Raw genomic sequence first — 19,968 nt, forward strand, 5'->3', positions numbered from 1 at the left:
GATGCAGAACTTAAATCCATTCACTGCATTATTCCCCAGGAATTGTTTTATACTAAGAAGTTAAAACTAGAACGTGTCATGGATGTAGTCATTAACACAGTGAACTGGATACACTCTCATGGCTCCAGTCATAGATAATTCAGTGTTTTGCTTGAGGAATTGAATATACAATATGATAATCTCCTTTACTATACAAAGGTAAGGTGGCTTAGTCTGTCATGGTATTGAAGAGATTTTTTGAATTGATAAAGGAGATAGATTTGTTCATGTCATCCAAGGGCAAATCCCTTCCCCAGCTCACCAGTGAAGATTGGATCAGAGGTCTGGCCTTTTTGGGTGACATTACAAACCATCTAAGCATTTTGAATACTTTTCTGCAAAGACATTCACCAAATAGTTACACAAATGTATGATAGTTTGCTCTTTCCTAGTAAAACTGAAACCTTGGGCTACTCATTTGGAGTAAACAATCTGGCTCACATTGAGATTAGTTTACAGAAATGAAAGTTATGGTTTAATCTACATCTCCAAAATTGTAGAGTTGAGCATTGCATCCCAAAAAAGATTCTTTTGATTTCAAACATTATGAAAATCAGCTCACATTGTTTAGCTCACCTTTCTTAACTAACATTGATAGCTTTAACGAAGAATTACAAATGGAAGTTATTGAACTGCGGTGTGATACAGTACTGAAGACTAAATATGATGGCATTGGGGTACCAGAATTCTACAGATACTTGAGCAAGAGTTCCCCTAGATATAGAAACCATTGTGCGAAGATTCTGTCCATGTTTGGAAGCACCTATGTCTGTGAACAGCTATTTTCTGTCATGAAATTGAGTATAACTAAATTTTGCTCCCAGTTAAAGGATATAAGATTGAATTCAGTCCTACACACCGAACTTCAAAATATGAGACCAGACCTTGATATCTTGGTGCAGAAAAAAAAGGTGTCAGGTTTCTGGTTCCAAGTCAAAGGAGTAACAGATAATGAAAGAAATGTTTAATAATTATAAGATCTCTATTTTTAAATGTGTATTTCTAAATTTTATCTTTGAAATATCTAGTATTATAAATTTTGTATGTTATGTGCTTATACTGTGTTTAATAAAAAAATTAAGTTACCACACTTATTTTTTGTGTTTTTCTACTGGTCTCACACCTTGAGCAAAATGTACCTGAGTTGTAGAATTTCTGTGGCTGTTTGAATGAAATTGTGGCTGTTATTAATTTTTGCCTCTTAGCCCCAGATTTATCCTTCATTGTCTGCTCTCCAAAAACAGATCTGGGCCTTTAAATATCTTTCCTTTGACACCTGGCATGATGTTAAGCTTTGTCGGTAGAGGGCACTGGACACGCATTGCCAAAGAAAGGAGTTTTCCTTTCTGGTCTGCTCACTTGGCAGGTTCCTGCAGTATGGGTGACGGATGGCAGGTACCAGGCTCCTGCAGTGCCCAGCAGTCAGCAGCCCCCAGGAACCAGCGGCCTCCCCTGCTTCCAGCAGTTACATAATTGAATCCTTCTGCTGAGACATTTCCCCATGAACAGCTTTCCCTAGTACCCTAGAGGGCAGATTTCCAGCAAATTCTTTCACTGTGACATAGAAGCTATTTCTCTGTTATTCCATAAGCCTGAACCATACCCTATCCAACCAGGTGTGAATTTTAGCCCTGCAGTGGGAAACTTCTTCCTTGGGCACCTATTTCAGCCCTGGGGGTAGTGGCTGCTTCTTGGACCTGCTCTTTCTTTAGAGTTTTCCTTATGCCCATTGTAGTTAATTCTTTATATTAAATTGTCCCTGTTCAAGTTACTGTGTGTTTTCTTTCTCCTGATTGCACCCTGACAGACTCAGACCCTATTTTTTCTTATCTGTCTTGGGATTCCCCCCAAATAAGACTGGGTTCTGGGCAACAAAGAGGCCTTTGCCTTTGTCTTTGCCTTTACTTGAGTCAGCAAGTCACCTAACAAAAAGCAGATGTCCCTGGGACCTGTAACACTTAATTAGGCAGACTCTTAATTATGTTTATAATAGTTGGTTTTATCTGATAACTATTGTACCTCAACTTTAAGCTAATTTTTTTTTTTTTTTTTTTGGGCTATGCCACATATCTTTCAGGATCCTAGATCTCCAATTAGGGAATGAACCCAAGCCATGCCAGTGAAAGCATGAAGTCCTAACCATTGGGCTGCCAGGGAATTCCCTAAACTAATTTGATAACAGGAAAAAAAAATGATTGAGCCAATTCAACAAATATTTGTTGGCAATATACTATATGCAAGGCCCTACTCTGAGTGCAAGTCAGTTCTGTCTTTTGTTCATTCCTTGACCTTGATCTGGTTACCTTGTCCCTTTGAGCTTTACCTTTATTCATAAAATGAGGCTATTACTGCACATATTAGTTTTCTGTTACTGCATTCAAGTTATATCAGTGTGAAATGGCTTAAAACAACAAATATTATCATACTGGTATTTCTAGGTCAGGAATCTGGGAGTGGCTTAGCAGGGTGGTTTCAGCGAGGGTCTCTTAAGAGTTTGCAATCAAATTGTCAGCTGGGCCTGCAGTTCTCTGAAGGCTTCAGCAGGATGAGAGGATCTGCATCCAAGATGGCACACACATGGCTGTTGGCAAGAGGCCTCAGTCCTTGGCTACCTGGGCCTATCTGTAGGGCTGCTCACAGCATGGTGGCTGACTTTCCTGAAGCAAATGGTGTGAAAGAGAAAGACACAGTATCTTTATAACCTGATCTTGAAAGCGACACACCATCGCTTCTGCCTTATTCTGTTGGTCACTGTATTTATCATGTATTTTATTTTCTGTGTTCTGATGCTCTAACATCTGGGGCCGTGCTGACCCTAAGATTAGCCAATCCCAAGGGATATAAACTAACCAATCAGAGCTTATACCCACAACCACCTCCTTTGTCAGGCTCTAACACTCTAGGCCACTGTCCGTATATCCTAATCACTTCAAGGCCAGGCATCAGACAGTCCCTGTGACTCAGAGCCTGATGAAATTATTCAGAGTTACCAATACTAAACCCAGCCGTTCTGCCTTGCCCATTCCTTCCTGCAGAAAATACAGTGAAGGCTCTCCCTGTGGTTGCAGTCAGCTGTCAGCTGGGGCTGCAGTCAGTCTGAAGGCTTAGCTGGGCTGGATGTTCATGATGGCAAACCAGCTGTGGTCCTGGTTTAAGCTGGGAGCTCCAGTTGGCTATACATGAGCTCTCCAGCATGGCAGTCTTGGGGGGGTTAATAACGGAATCTGACACAGTTGATGTCTCCCTCCTCCAAAAACATGTCCAAGTTGCTTCCCTTTCGCCACACTGGCAACTCTTTCTCAGCCTCCTTTCTGATTCTTTGTCACTTCCCAAATTCTAAATGTTATAGCTCCTCAGGCTCTGTTCTTTTTCATTTACACTCCCTCCCCTGACGCACATTCCTCTTGTTCTCCTGGTTTTAAATGGGTGTTAATGTGCTCCTAACTCCCAAAGTTGTACCTCCTGCTAGACCTCTCTTTCCGAACTCCAAAACAGAGCTGCTGATTTTTCTCTTCAAAATCTCCTGCTGTGGTTTATGGCGGTTCTGGTATTCCTACTGCTCAGACTGAAGACCCTGGCCTTCTCCTTGGTTCCCTTCTTCTCCATAGCCCACAGCCATTGAAACTTGTTTCCTGGGTTTAGAGACTAGAATCCCTAGTGACCTTGGAGAGAGCCCTTTGGTGGTGTTATTAGGGGCAACATCAAAGCTGACACTTTCTCAGAACTTTTAGACTATTTATTCAGTAGGCATTGACTGGTCCACTGCTGTTGTAAGATTGTGCTTGGATCAGGCAGGCGGGCAGGGTACTACATACCCAGTAGGGGGCTTCCTGCATCCCAAAAGGGAGTCTTGAAGGCCGCTGAGCAGTTAAAATTAATAGGGAATTCCCTGGTGGTCCAGAAGTTAGCATATTAAAAAGCAGACATGACTTTGCTGACAAAGGTCTATATAGTCAAAGTTATGGTTTTTCCAGTAGTCACGTAAGGATATGAGAGTTGGACCATAAAGAAGGCTGAGCGTCAAAGAATTGATGCTTTTGAATTATAGTGCTGGAGAAGACTCTTGAGAGTCCCTTGGAGAGCAAGGAGGTCAAACCAGTCGATCCTAAAGGAAATCAACCCTGAATATTCATTGGAAGGACTGATGCTGACGCTGAAACTCCAATCCTTTGGCCACCTGATGCGAAGAGCCCACTTATTGGAAAAGACCCTGATGCTGGGAAAGATTGAGGGCAGGAGGAGAAGAGGATGAGATGGTTGGGTGGCATTACCGACTCAATGGACATGAGTTTGAGCAAACTTCAGCAGATGCTGAAGGACAGGGAAGCCTGGCGTGCTGCGGTCCATAGGGTCACAAAGAATTGGATATGACTGAGTGACTAAGCGATAACAAAAACCAGAAGTCAGGACTCACTGCTTTCACTGCTGTAGCCTGGGTTCAGCCTCTGGTCGGGAACTAAGATCCTGCAAGCTGCGTGGTATGGCCAAATAAAGTAAAAATAAAATAAGCAAGAACATAGCTCTTGGAATCCCCACCTCACAGCTTCCTGATTTCTATTTTACGTATATTTGTATCATGTGGGGTCTGATTTCCTCCAAAGCCAGTGCGTGTGTATGTGTGTGTGTGTGTATGTGTGTGTGTGTGCATGCACTTAGTCACTCAGTCGTGTCTGACTCTTTGCAACCCCATGGACTGTAGCCTGCCAGGTACCTCTGTCCATAGGGATTCTCCAGGCAAGAATACTGGAGTGGCTTGCCATACTTTCTCCAGGGGTTCTTCCGAACCCAGGAATCAAACCAGGGTCTCCTGCATTTTGCAGGCAGATTCTTTACCAGCAGAGCTACCAAGGAAGCCTGCCAGAGCCACTAAGAAACAACAAATTACCATGAGTAGCAGGATTGCTGCAGGTGGGCAACGGGCTGCTAGACTCAAAACAGGGAGAAATTAAAAAGAAGAATTCCAAAGGTACAACTGCAGAGGCCGCTTAGTGAAGGACAAGCAGCCTGGCACACGTCACCAGGGGCTGATGAGGTCAAGACTGGGGAATCCACAGACCACCACCGGAGGGCCTGGCCTGTCTACTGTCACAGTCTCGCTGTGTGACCTTCAGTGAGTCACTGAACTTGTCCTCAGTCTTGTAGTTTTTGATTAGAAATATTAACCTTTGTCCTGCCTTTTAATTAGAAAAAAATTCACTGTATATATACAGTTAAAATGCAGCATAAATACAGGGGTTATTATAAGACACTGGACAAGGTACATGAGAAAACAGAAAGAGTCTAATGTTTATTGACCACCTACTTTGTGCCAAGTACTGATGCTTTGCTTCTGTGCTTTCACTCACCCCCAAAAAATACCCCTTAGTGTAGCTATTATTGGTATTGTTGTTGTTCAGTTACTAAGTCGTGTCTGACTCTTTGCAAACCTATGAACTGCAGCACACCAGGCTTCCCTGTCCTTCACTATCTCCCAGAGGTTGCTCATCCATTGAGTCGATGATGCCATCCAACCATCTCATCCTCTGTCATCCCCTTCTCCTCCTGCCTGCAAACTTTGCAGCACTGGGGTCTTTTCCAATGAGTCGGCTCTTGAGAGTCCTCTGGACAGCAAGGAGATCAAACCAGTCAATCCTAAAGGAAATCAACCCTGAATATTCACTAGAAGGACTGATGCTGGAGCTGAAGCTCCAATACTTTGGCCACCTGATGCAAAGAGCCATCTCATTTTTGGTATAGTTTTATTTATTAAAGAAAAAAAGAATACAGAGGAAATAACTAGCTTTTTAAAAGTACACTGCCAGAAAAGGGCAGCAACTAGGCCTTCATAAAAGACGAAAGGCAACCTCCATCTTCAGGTTCAGCTGGATCTAGCAACAAATGACAGAATCAGTAGGTCAGGAGTTCCTTGGTGGCCTAGTGGTTAAGCTTCCTGCTTTTACTACCTTGGCCCAGGTAGAATCCCTGATGGGGAAATGAGATCCCACAAGCTGCATTTTGCAGCCAAAAAAAAATAAATAAATTGGAACGATACCAAGCACAGGCAAACATGTGAAGCCACAAAAATTCTCATGCTCTGCTGGTGAGACTGTAAAATAACACAATGGAGAATGATTTTGCCATTTCTTATAGTTAAACATATAATTACCATATGACTTAGCAATGAAAACATATATCCTCACAAAGAGTTTTACACACAAAGAATGTTCAGAGTGGTCTTATTCATAAAAACCCCCAAATGGACATCCTAAATATCCATCACAGATGAATATATAAACAAATTTCTGTATGTCCATACAATGGAATATTACTCGGCAACAAAAAGGAGAGAACTACTGACACATGTAACAACATGGATGAATCTCAAAAATATTGAAAACAAGCCAGACACAAAAGACTTGCCTACTTTTTATGATCTTATTTATAGAAATTCTAGAAAGCCGCAGCTAAAGTAACAGAAAGCAGACCCGTGGTTGCCTGGCTGGGTGGTAGTGGGTAGACTGACAGCAAGGGGACACAGGGAACCTCAGGGTACAACAGAAATTTCTCTTTTTAAAATGTTTATTTAAAAAAATAAAAAAAAATAAATAAATAATAAAATGTTTATTTTATTTATTTATTTGGCTGTACCAGCTCTTAGTTTTGTCCCTTGGGATCTTTGATCTTCATCTTTTTGTTGTGGCATGGGAACTCTTAATTGCCACATGTGAGATCTAGTTCCCTGACCAGGCATCACATCCAGGCCCCTTGCATTGGGAGCACAGAGTGTCAGCCCCTGGGCCACCAGGGAACTCCCTACATTTATATTTCAGCAGGGCTCAGCAGGAAAATGAACACGCTAGAACCAGGCACACTATACAAACATGAGGCAAATGAACAGAGCCAGCTGCAGAAAAGCCCCCTGCTACCCACACACTGGGTCTGTGTGCTGCCAGCCCTCCTGTTACAGAGCTTGGAAAACAAGTCAAGGTCACTCTGTGCCCATTTCTAGCGACGGCTGAAGGCTGGGCTGGGCCGAGCGCCTGCTTGCTGTTTCCTCCCACTCCAGCCTTCATCTCCTAAACTCACACTGAACTTCAACACCCAGATTCCTGGGGCCTCTCTCCTTGTCCTCTGATCCCCCTCTGCATTTCTTCTGGCCTGGTCTGACTCTGTTTTGCTTTGACCCTGACACCAGCTTTTCATGTATTGATTTATTGACTGCTCTGGATCTCTGGTGCTCCTCGTGGGCTTTCTCTAGCTGTGGTGAGCAGAGGCTACTCTCTAGTCACACTGTGAGAGCTTCTCATTGTGGTTTCTCTTGCTGCCAAGCACGCGCGCTCTGAGCTCAGGCTCAGTAGTGCTGCACGGCCTTAGTTGCCCCGAAGCATGGGGAATCTTCCTGGACCAGGGATTAAACTCATGTTCTCTGCATTGGCAGGCAGATTCTTAACCCCTCAACCACCAAAGAAGTCCGACATCAGCTTCTCCCTTCCACTGTCCTGGGGTCTGATGAATCCAGTACTTGGATAGCTTTGAAATACCTCCTTTAGCGTCCTTCCAGGTATAGCATTCCACAGCAGGAGGAAATCACAGTGAACATCCTTGTTCAGCCAGTTTAACAAGCATTTTCTGTTCCTTCTGTACAATACAAACCACTGCTAAGTGACGTGAGAAGGCTGGTCTGAGAAGGAAGTCTCCTAGAGGACAGCAGAGCCTCACAGTGGGGAGCCTTGGAGAGCCCTGGGGCCAGCTCTGCCCCAGGCGGAGACCACCTGTGCATTTTTCAATAACCTAATACAATAAATACCCTTTTTTGCTTAGCGCCTCTTAAGCTGGTGTGGAAGTTTCAGGTGAAACTCAAGGAGGTCTGGGAGACCTTGACGTGGGCCTAGTGCGCTAGTGCTGACATGCCTCAGGTATGCGACGTCAGGCAAGTAATAACGGGATGAGGGCATGTCTCTTGAGGGGAGAAAAAAGACCAGTCCTAGACCTGACCTCAGAGAAGGCAATGGCACCCCACTCCAGTACTCTTGCCTGGAAAATCCCATGGACGGAGGAGTCTGGTAGGCTGCAGTCCATGGGGTCGTGAAGAGTTGGATACGACTGAGCGACTTCACTTTCACTTTTCACTTTCATGCATTGGAGAAGGAAATGGCAACCCACTCCAGTGTTCTTGCCTGGAGAATCCCAGGGACGGGGGAGCCTGGTGGGCTGCCATCTATGGGGTCGCACAGAGTTGGACCCGACTGAAGCCACTTAGCAGCAGCAGCAGCAGACCTGACCTGCTGTGGGGCAGGAAACGTGAACTCTAGACTGGCTTCTACTTCCTCACTGAGTTGTCTCTGGGCCTGTGTTTCCCAAGGCTGTGGAGAGGCTGAGGGAGTGAAGGCTCGGCCTCCATGTCCCCTGCCCAGGCTGCCAGCTGCACCACAGCCACCCGCTCCTCAGAGGGCAGTGTGCACTCCCCCAGGGGACTCTTGGGGTCAGAACTCGGACTCGTGACTCAGAACAGATACATCCACTGCCAACTGACGTGATGGGAGAGGCAGGGGAGGCCAGGCTGCCTTGCCTGCTAGCTCCCACTCATCTCTGTGACTGCCTGTCCCCAGCGCCAGCACACTGGGAAGCCCCTTCAGGGTTCAGACTTTTCCTCTGGGCAGCAAAGAGGGGCTCCTCCGTGGCCCCCGCTCTGAGGAGCACAGGAGATTCACAAACTGGACCTTGCTGGTTCCTTGGGGCTAGAACTTGAGCCACAGTCTGGTGGTTCTGACCATGGCTCCCCGCACCCCCACCCCCCACTCCCCCCAGCCTCCGTGGGCCTCAGTTCTGCTATTTAGACATTATTTTCCCACCAGCAAACCAAGTTCCCTGCCTGCAGTGTCCTGCCCAACTTATCCACCAGCTCATCCTTCCTGGCCTAATTAAAGCACCACCCACTCTCGGAAGCCTCTTCCAAACTCGTGACCATGACTATCTCCCTGACGCAGGTTCCCAATGCGCTGGGTGCCTCAGTTACAGCGTTGGCAGGCCCACGCGCATCACAACTATTTATAGATGTCTTCAACTCCCTGGAAGGAAAGCGACTCAACCCCCAAAAGCAAGTTCTAGAAATATGCTTAGGAAGGTAAAGAAACCTGGGAAAAAACAACGTTGTGGCCTTCGGTAGGGGGTGTGTGTGTACTTTTACTTCTTGCTTCATACATTTCATCGTTTATAAAATTATCAATATTACAAGGCTGTAAATATTACAACCCTTGAATTTGTTAGAAAACAACATCTTTAATAACATTCTACATGAAATGTCACATACTTCTTAAATGTATTCCTAGGTATTTTATGGTTTGTGTTGCCATGTTAGCACTTAAAAAGAATAAGGTAGGTCTTATGTGCCAAAAGAGATTTTCAATTCTAGTTTTGAGAAAAAGCAGGCTGCAAAATAATTTCTTCAGAATAATACCTTTTATAGAAGAAAATCTCCAGCCACTAAAATGATATTACATTTGTATATATGTATATGTGATATACACATGTATCAATTAGGGTGTATACATATTCGTATAGCTATATATACATATATGTGTGTGTGTATATATATACACACAGTACATTAATATATGTATGTCTGTATATATACCCAAACAAGAGTGTATATATATTCTTCACACTGATATATTTGTGTTATATATATGATATCTATATATCATATATATAAACAGTTGTCAACTTTAGGACAGGTTGAGGGGGACACAATGGTTCAAGGGGTTTTGACAGCACTATTTAAATTTTGTAACAATAAAGTGGTGGATATTTCTAAATAAATAATAATATAAATACATCACAGGATGCAATCAGGAAGCCTGAGGTGGGAGAGGCGTCATTTCAGCTAAGCCCATGAGACACTTCAACAAAGTTTAATTGGCCCTGGCAGCTGAGTCTGGTTGGACATCTTGGTTAGACAGTTTCTGGAAGAGTCACAGTATATAATTTTCAAAGTTCAAAGCATGACTCTTAATATAGGGTATGTGTCAAAGATTACTTAACGCCTTAAGGAAGGTACCCGTATGGGGGAAGAGCTAGTTCAAAGAGAACTGGCGAGACGGAAGTATCGAGAGGCACCAAAAGCGAAAGTGCTGGAGTAAGGCTCTGGGTTACACACAGACTGGCTGATGACCTACAGGGGTCACTGTTACCTTGGGGGTCATCTTCTCTACCTGCCAGAGTTATTCACAGCTTCGCAGTCTGCTTAACACCGAGTTGGAGCTGACAGTCATCCTTTTGCCTTTTCAAATTCTGAATTTTTTTCTTAACTGCAGTGTTGCTGCGAACCTCTGTGGATCGCAAGTTTTCTCAGAGCGACTGGTCTGCGCTGGGTGGAGAGTGAAGTGGCCACACTCGGTGGCAGCACTCTAGTCTACTCTAGGTCTGGGCCACTGGAGCTCCTGTCTTGAGAGAGCAGGAACCAGGCAGCCCTCTGCCTAAGGTCAGGGAGCCCTGCAGCAGGACTCTCACACTCATGTCTTCAAGGAGGCTGCAGGGCTGAGCTGAGACTCAAGGACAAACTAGAATTCACCAAGACTGGGGCAGGGGGCAACTGGGTGAGCCAGGAACACAAGCAGAATAAACCCAGAGAAGCCAGGGTTTACTCAGGAAGGCTAGGGTGGGACAGGACCAAAGACTGGTTCATCAAGTTTCCTGAAGGCAGATGACCTGGGGCTCTGGGGAGGAGGTATGCGGCACAAGGGAGAGGCCCTGGCCTGGGGAGGAGGCCGCTTGTGGGTGCGGGGAAGGGGACTGTGGAGGAGGCCGACTCAGCAGGTGAGGCTCAAGTGAGGTAGCAGGGGACCTCAGGCTGACAGAGGGCAGCCCTGCCTCACCCTGGGGCCTTCCTGTACCGCCCAGAAAGAGGCCCAGCTCTAGGGTCCTTCGAGAACCCTTTGGCCCCTGTGCTCCTGCCCCAATCACGTTACCACGCCTTTGGATCAAGGACCACAGTACCTGCCCGACACTGTGCAGATACCAAGATGGGCCAAGCCGATAGGAAAAGCAGTTCTCAAAGGCCCAGGCCCACCGGGACCCAGGAGTTCCCGCCCCATAAGCCCCTCCTTCCCAGCCAACTCAGACACTGGCCAGGCTTCAGACATGGGGCCACCAGCAAGTGGCAGACCAGGGAACAGAGGCGAGGGGACCATGCAGTTCAGAGGGGGCCCGCCCCGCTGGTGCCTGTCTCAGCCCCAGCTTGCACGGAGGCAGGTTAGACACAATAGATTTTCCGGAGGCTCAGAGGTAAAGAATCCGCCTGCAATGCAGGAGATGTGGGTCTGTGGGTTCCATCCCTGGGAAAGATCTCTTGGAGAAGATCCCCTGGCAACCCACTCCAATATTCTTGCCTGGGAAATCCCAGGGACAGGAGCCTGGAAGGCTACAGTCCAAAGGGTCGCAAAGAGTCAGACACGACTTAGCGACTAAACCACCACCACCAGGGACTCCTAGAAGCCGTCAGATGGATATTTACTGGGACAGTCAAGGGAGGAGCCACTCTGACTGAACCAGCAGAGGATCTGGTGGGGTAGGGGCCTGGCTAATCTGCGGACATTGTGTCTCTCCCCGCCCAGAGATCCCCAGGCTGGGTGGGTGGGAGGAGCCCAGGCCCCTTCTCTGCCCAGGGTCTCTGCCTGGGCCTTACCGATTGGGAAACCTGGTGCCTTTGCACGTGCACTGCCCTCCCCCAAACCCCTCTTCTCGCCTTGGTGAACGCTGGAGCCAGCGCTACACCCAGCTACAAAGCAGCACACCCTCCGGAATGGCTTCTCTGCGAGCCTCTACCACCAGCTCCACTCTCAGCCTCACTTTCAGACCTCCCTCAGACGGGGGACCCAAGCGCGTGCTCGGGGCCTGTCACTTGCTGCGAAAAGGCTCTGGGGCTGGGGAACCGCACAGGGCTCCGGGTGAATGGGCGGGTCACTCGGCCTCTGGGAATCGGGTGTCAAGGGACTCTGGGCAGCGTGGAGGGGGGACAGTGATGGAAGGAAGGAGGGGTGTGGTGCTCTGGGGCTCTGCCCGCCCCAGGTTAGGGTGGGGGGTGGTGGTGGTATGCAGAACTGCAAACCAGGCTAGTGCCTGCGCTCCCTCCTCCCCTCCCCTCCTCCTCCTCCCCCTCCTCCCCTCTCCGGTCCTCCTCCCCTCTCCGGTCCTCCTCCCCCTCCTCTTCCCCCCTTCTCTCCTCTCTCTCCTCCTCCTCTCTCCGGTCCTCCTCCCCCTCCTCTTCCCCCCTTCTCTCCTCTCTCTCCTCCTCCTCTCTCCGGTCTTCCTCCCCCTCCTCTTACCCCCTTCTCCCCTCCTCCCCTCTCCTCTCCTCCGCCCCTCCTTCCCATCCACCCCTTCTCCCCTCGGGGTCGAGTGGCAGCCGCAGGCTGAGCTCACTCGGCTGCAGTGACGCGCGTGCTCCAACTGCGGCCCCCGCGGCCCCGCCTCGGAACCGAGCGGGCGAGCACGCCCGCAGCTGCGTCAGCTCCGCCGCCCTGCCGACGCGGGTCTTCAGCCTGAGCTCCGCGCCGGGGAGGCGCAGGGGTGGGCGCTTCTCAAGTCTGGGGGCCTGGGAGGCATGACTGCGCGAACGACTCTGGCGGCTGCGGGGACGCAGAGGGGTCTAGGGGACTGAGCCAGCAGTCTCCGTGTGTATTGCTTTGCTGGACTTGACTTCCCATCCCAGGTTATTCAAAGTTAACCTCACACCGCCCTGGGATAGAAGGCTCTCCTCGGTCCTCACCAGTCCCCAAGGTGGGACCCCAGACCAGTGGCCATCTAACAGGGCCAGCGGGTTCCTCCCAGTAATAAGGAGCTTACTAACTATTACTGCTAAGAAAGATCTTAACAACCCCTGCCCATTCATTCACGCCACAGATATTTACCAAGCACCTACTGTGTGGCAGAGGCTGGGCACTGGTTTAGATAATGAGGATTAATTTAGCCCTGATAAAATAGAGCCTTGTGGTTGATGTTCCAGGATTCTTCTGTGTGGATTGCTTCCCCCTGGAAGCCCTCCTAGCTCTGCCCTCTGAGTTAAGCCCCTCTTCTTTGCTCTAGTAGCCCCCAGCCTCCCCCTTCATCAGCACCCACCATACCTCCACCTCATTAATCCGGAGAAGGCAGGGCCTCTTCTGGTTTGGACTTGACCAAGGTGTTTAGTGATGACTGATGCACCAACGCCTGGTGAGACCTGAATCCTGAGCTTTGAGAAATCCCCACAGCTTCCAGCTTTGTGCTCTGGAGTAGGCTGTCCAGGGGAAACCGGGTCTTGCCTTGAAGCACAGACCCTAGAGCAGGTATCCTGACAAACGTGTGGTACAGGAAGCCAGGATTGCAGGGGTTGCCTGTCTGAGGTGAAGCCCACAGGTCAAAAAGCCTGGGGCCCCTACCCACAAACAAGGACGTGAGCATGTGTTTTCACACAGGTGGTGGTTGGAATCTAGGAGCAGGGAGGGTGGCCGCATATTTCACATTCATTGGCCAAGGGCAGATAGCTATGTCGTTGTTCAGTCGCTCAGTCATGTCTGACTCTTTGTGACCCCGTGGACCGCAGTATGCCAGGCTTCCCTGTCCTTCACCATCTCCTGCAGTTTGCTCAAATTCATATGCATTGAGTCCGTGGAATCATTCAACCATCTCATCCTCTCTCATCCCCTTCTCTTCCTGCCTTCAATCTTTCCCAGCATCAGGGTCAGGGTCTTGTCCAATGAGTCTGCTGTTGGCATCAGGTGGCCAAAGTACTGGAGCTTCAGATGGCCATGCTGGGAGACTTCCCCAGGGGTGAGGGGAAGGAACCCCCTCTCCCCATTGCGGAACAGCCCATCTCCCAGAGCTACATCTCCGTGAGCCTGACTTCCTCTGTCCACCCTTGTTCTTCCTTATGGCTGAAATTCCTCTATCTCTCCTCAAGGCTAGTTCATTCTCATCCTTTGACTTGCTGCTCAGATGTCACCTTCCTGGTCTACCCTATCTAAAATTGGTTCCCTCCTCTGGTTCCCTTTATCCCATCACTTTACCTTTTTCAGAACACTTACACTGCTGCTACTCACTGGGATTGTTGCCTCACTCCTCCGCCAGAAAATACGCTCCCTAAAGGTAGAAACCTTGCCTTTCATCTGCCTTATTCCCGTTAGATGTGCCTTGCATAGAGGGTATTTGTTGAACGAATGAAGTTCTGTTCCAGAATCATAAAAAGAATGAAGCTAGAAGTAGGGAAAACCAAATCCTGTTCTGATACTAATTTTTAAATTTATCTTGGGGACCTCCCTGGTGATCCAGTGGCTAAGATTCTGCACTCCCATTCCGCATACTGCACAATGCAGGAGGCCTGGGTTCCATCCCAGGTCAGGGAACCAGATCCCACATGCCGCAACTAAGAGCTCACATGCCACAGCTAAAGACCCCTCAGACCACAATAAGGACCGTAGATCCTGAGTGTCACAACTGAGACCCAGCACAGCCAAACAAGGAAATATTTAAAATTTTCTCTTTATACCTATTTTTTACACAAAGGACTGGAGTCAGCTTTTAAATATACAGTGAGCCTGAGATAGGTAGGTAGCTAGATTGAAAAGTCAGGCAGAGAAAGCTCAGGCAGGTTTAAAAGACCAGGGTAAAGGCCTTAGAGTCCTTTATCATTGCCAACTTTGTGCCTCACTTATAGCTTTGAGCTTCCTGAGAGCTAAAGGAAAAGGGAACAGTATTTATTACATGATTTATCTTGTCTATTAAGAGTTTCCCAGTTCCTCAGGGAAAGCAAACTTTTTGTGGGTAGTTAATATCGAAGAAGTTTCTCACATAGGCCTTCAGATGGGGATGCTCTCGACAGCAGCGTTTCGAGCTGAAGGCCTTGTTCGCAGAGCATTGCAGCATCAGCAGTGAGCTGGGTGCCAAGAACGACTCAGCACATGCAGTGCTGCAGTGTGGACAAAGGGGTTTTCTGGGGCTCTGGCTAGACCCGGGGGTTGGGTGCGGGGAGGGGTGTGAGGCCTCGCATCAAAGAGGGATGGAGGGACACAATTCCTTTCTAAACAGTGTGGCTCTCATTTTTGGGCTTACACGGTCAATAATTTTATTTTCAAATTGGATGTTTTCAACACCAATATTGCTACTGATATCAATAAAATATTCCTGTTTAAAAAAAAAGAACCCAAATCGGATCAAGATCTAATCCCCTCTTTACAAAAACTGCAGAAGAGACAGAAGAATATGTCTCACCATACCACAGGGGTATAATCAGCAAAATCTACAACGTGAAAAATTCCAAGGGCCAACAACCTAGATTCCTCACCAAATAAACTACAAGGGGGAAAAAAAAAGTGGGGAAGGGAAACCTATAGAATATAAAGAGAATCTTAAGAGACATAATCAAAGGAAATGTTTGGACTCTGTTAAGATCTTAATTGAACTCAGTTCAATTCAGTTCAGTCACTCACTCAGTCATGTCTGACTCTTTGTGAACCCATGGACCGCAGCACACCAGGCCTCCCTGTCCATCACCAACTCCCAGAGCCTACTCAAACTCATGTCCATTGAGTTGGTGATGCCATCCAATCAGCTCATCCTCTGTTGTCCCCTTCTCCTCCTGCCTTCAATCCTTCCCAGTATCAGGGTCTTTTCCAATGAGTCAGTTCTTTGCATCAGGTGGCCAAAGTATTGGAGTTTCAGCTTTAGCATCAGTCCTTCCAATGAATATTCAGGACTGAGTCCCTTTAGGATGAACTGGTTGGATCTCCTTGCAGTCCAAGGGACTCTCAAGAGTCTTGAATACCATAGTTCAAAAGCATCAATTCTTTGGTGCTCAGCTTTCTTTATAGTCCAACTCTCACATCCATACATGACCACTGGAAAAACCATAGCTTTGACTAGACGGACCTTTGTTGGTAAAGTAATGTCTCTGCTTTTTAATATGCTGTCTAGGTTGGTCATAACTTTTCTTCCAAGGAGCAAGTGTCTCTTAATTTCATGGCTGCAGTCACAATTTGCAGTGATTTTGGAGCCCCCAAAAATAAAGTCTGTCACTGTTTCCATTGTTTCCCCATCTATTCGCCATGAAGTAATGGGACCAGATGCCATGATCTTAGTTTTCTGAATGTTGAGCTTTAAGCCAACTTTTTCACTTTCCTCAAGAGGCTCTTTAGTTCTTTGCTTTCTGCCATAAGTGTGGTGTCATCTGCATATCTGAGGTTATTGATTTTTCTCCCGGCAATCTTGATTCCAGCTTGTGCTTCTTCCAGCCCAGTGTTTCTCATGATGTACTCTGCATATAAGTTAAATAAGCAGGGTGACAATACACAGCCTCGACGTACTCCTTTCCCAATTTGGAACCAGTCTGTTGTTCCATGTCCGGTTCTAACCTGCTTCTTGACCTGCATACAGATTTCTCAGGGGGCAGGTAAGGTGGTCTGGTATTTCCATCTCTTTAAGAATTTCCCACAGTTTCTGTGTGTGATCCACACAGTCAAAGGCTTTGGCATAGTCAATAAAGAAGAAATAGATGTTTTTCTGGAACTCTCTTACTTTTTCAATGATCCAACAGATGTTGGCAATTTGATCTTTGGTTCCTCTGCCTTTTCTAAATCCAGCTTGAACATCTGGAAATTCACAGTTCACATACTGTTGAAGCCTGGCTTGGAGAATTTTGAGCATTACTTTGCTAGCATGTGAGATGAGTGCAATTATGTGGTAGCTTGAACATTCCTTGGCATTGTCTTTCTTAGGGATTGGAATGAAAACTGACCTTTTCCAGACCTGTGGCCACTGCTGAGTTTTCCAAATTTGCTGCCATATTGAGTGTAGCACTTTCAGAGCATCATCTTTCAGGATTTGGAATAGGTCAACTGGAATTCCATCACCTCCACTAGCTTTGTTTGTAGTGATGCTTCCTAAGGCCCACTTGACTTCTCATTCCAGGATGTCTGGCTCTAGGTTGGTGATCACACCATCGTGATTATCTGGTGATGATAATCATCAGATAATCTTTTTTGTATAGTTCTTCTGTGTATTCTAATCATCTCTTCTTAATATCTTCTGCTTCTGTTAGGTCCATGCCATTTCTGTCCTTTATTGTGCCCATCTTTGCATGAAATTTCCCTTGGTATCTCTACTTTTCTTGAAGAGACCTCTAGTCTTTCCCACTCTATTGTTTTCCTCTATTTCTTTGCATTGATCACTGAGGAAGGCTTTCTTATCTCTCCTTGCTATTCTTTGGAACTCTTCATTCAGATGCTTATATCTTTCCTTTTCTCCTTTGCCTCTCGCTTCTCTTCTTTTCACAGCTATTTGTAAGGCCTCCTCAGACAACCATTTTGTCTTTTTGCATTTCTTTTTCTTGGGGATGGTCTTGAATCACTGCCTCCTGTACAATGTGTAACTGAACTAACAAACTGCAAAACAGAGAGAGATAAATTATATATCTGAAGACTAATATTTAAAAAGTACATTATTTTTTAAAGTGTGGAAATGCTCATCTGGTTATATTAAAAGATCTTTTTTTATTTTTTACATATGAATTTATTTGATGTCTGTGATTTGTTCTAGAATAACCCAGGGTACATGTTTTTGGGAGACAAAAGTGGCAAGCAGTTAGTAATATTGAACCTGCCTAACCCAGGAATTCTTTAAACTATTCATATTAGTTTTTTGCATGTTTGAAATTTTCCATAATAAGACATGTTTAGGGAGTCCCCTGGTGGTCTAGTGGTTTAAATTCTGGGCTTTCACGGCCATGGCCCACCCAGGTTCGATCTCTGGTCAGGGAACTGAGCTCCTGCAAGCTGTGTGGGGCACCAAAAAAACAAAAAGCTGAAAAACATTTTTAAAAATTGGATATGTTGGGCTTCCCTGGCGGTCCAGTGGTTAAGATTCTGCCTTGCATTGCAGGGGACACCAGTTCAATCCCTGGCCCAGGAAGACCCCACATGCTGTGGGGCAATTAATCTTGTGCGCCACAGCTACTGAGCCGCCTTGCTGCAACAACCGAAGCCCGAGAGCCCTAGAGCTTGTGCTCAGCAATAAGAGAAGCCCAAGCACTGCAGCTAGAGAGTAGCCCCTGCTTGCCACAGTTAGAGAAAGCCTGAACACAGCAACAAAGACCAGAGGAGCCAAAAAATTCGGATATGTTGACAAAAGGTTAGCCTTTTGTCAGTTAGCCAACTTTTACCAAATAAGAACATGACAACGAAATAGCTCCCATCTGCTATCATCATCGTTTCATAAGAAGAAGGACTTTATCAAATCAAAGATGCAGGAAAGGCTGGATCTCTGATAAAGGCCAGTCAAGACGGAATGTATTTTGCTTTCTGCAAAAATCACAGCACACTACCATCGGCCAGTGCTGGGCAGTGGGCTCCAGCTCAACCATCCCTCCCAGACCTTGTGTTTTTCAAAAGTTGAGGTCTAAGCCAGTGGACAGTCCATTGGCGCTGGACTTGTCTGCTCTGTGTCTTGGGAAGGCTGTCACCTGTCTCCTCTTGGTCAATTTCTCAAAGAATCTGTGTATTTAACCTAGAAAGGCCCTCAGAGATCTGGTTTAACCTCTTATTTTTACAGATGGGAAAACTGAGGCCAAGAGAGCAAAAGTGACTTGCTAGAGGTTACACAAGACAGAATGACCTAATAGCAGAGCCCACAGTTGAACCCAGGACTTTTGATTCCTATGCCAGTGTCCCCTCCACCCACTGTTTTACCTTCTTTGATTGACTCACGTTGTCTTTGTCTTCATTGCAGCTGGTGCCTGGGAAGATAGCTACATGGACTTGCTACCAAACCACCAGGCTTTAAATCTTGCCACCTGCTACTGTGTGACCTTGGGTCTACCTGTCTTCTCAGGGCCTCAGTTTCTTCATCTGAAAATGAGTGGGAACTGTAATAATGATCCTCCCTTCTAAGGCTGCAGTGAGGATGGAACTGGGCATGAGCAGTGCCTGCCACAGAGAACAGTGCTCGGTGTACAGCAGTTGCCTATGTTTTTACTTCCTGCGGGGATGATGAGGTCCACAGATTTAGTGTGGAGAACATGTTGCTGGCCAAAATCTTGGCTTTCTCTACCCACTGAAGCCGAATAAAAAATAGAATTTGGAGGAAATAGAAGGTGGCTTTAATTCTCAGCTGCCAGAGAGAGGAACACGGAAGGGTTCATGCCTCAAGAACTGTGCCCTCCCCCCCCCATAAGGAGTCTGCTGCTGCTGCTGCTAAGTCGCTTCAGTCATGTCCGACTCTGTGCGACCCCATAGATGGCAGCCCACCAGGCTCCCCCATCCCTGGGATTCTCCAGGCAAGAGTACTGGAGTGGGGTGCCATTTCCTTCTCCAATGCATGAAAGTGAAAAGTGAAAGTGAAGTCGCTCAGTCGTGTCCGGCTCTTAGTGACCGCATGGACTGCAGCCCACCAGGCTCCTCCCATGGGATTTTTCCAGGCAAGAGTACTGGAGTGGGGTGCCATTGCCTTCTCCGTATAAGGAGTCTAGGGGCTTATATAAGGCAAGGGCTCGAAGTCAGGATTCGGTGATGAGGAACAAAGGTGATAAGATCTTGATTTCTTCCCCTTGCATTCTTTCTAAGACAGTCATAGTTTGGCGTCAGTAACCTAGTGATTGAGTCTGGTAGTTCAGTGGCTCTACAGCCTCCTTTCTACAAGGGGAAAGCTGTTTTAAGGGTAAACACCAGATACAGGATGTATTTAGCATGGAGTCAAAGGAAAAACTGAATTATAGCTCCTGCAGAGTTAGGGAGCAGAAAAGCAAACTTAGTTATAGACATGTAGAGTTAGGAGCAGTTAAAGTTAAAAAAAAAAAAAAAAACAACTAGGAATGTTCAGGCCTGCTCACACTTTTCTTTATCTATTTTGTTCTTGGGAAAGAGAAAGAGAAAAACTCATTCCTCTTTTTTCCTTTTCAGTGCAACAAGCAGGCAGGCTTTTAACTTA

General features: G+C 46.7%; 1 long non-coding RNA gene across 1 annotated transcript in view; it reads right to left on the minus strand.

Annotated features, from left to right (window-relative positions):
* Window positions 1-18,776, minus strand: part of LOC133241440 (uncharacterized) — a 27,647-nt gene extending 8,871 nt beyond the window's left edge. The window contains exon 1 of the long non-coding RNA XR_009734592.1: window positions 13,140-18,776. This is a non-coding gene — a long non-coding RNA (uncharacterized LOC133241440). The remainder of the gene's footprint in view (window positions 1-13,139) is intronic.
* Window positions 18,777-19,968: the final 1,192 nt, after the last annotated feature.

This window comes from Bos javanicus, chromosome 29 (assembly GCF_032452875.1).
Source record: "Bos javanicus breed banteng chromosome 29, ARS-OSU_banteng_1.0, whole genome shotgun sequence".
In the NCBI taxonomy this organism is placed as follows: domain Eukaryota; kingdom Metazoa; phylum Chordata; class Mammalia; order Artiodactyla; family Bovidae; genus Bos; species Bos javanicus.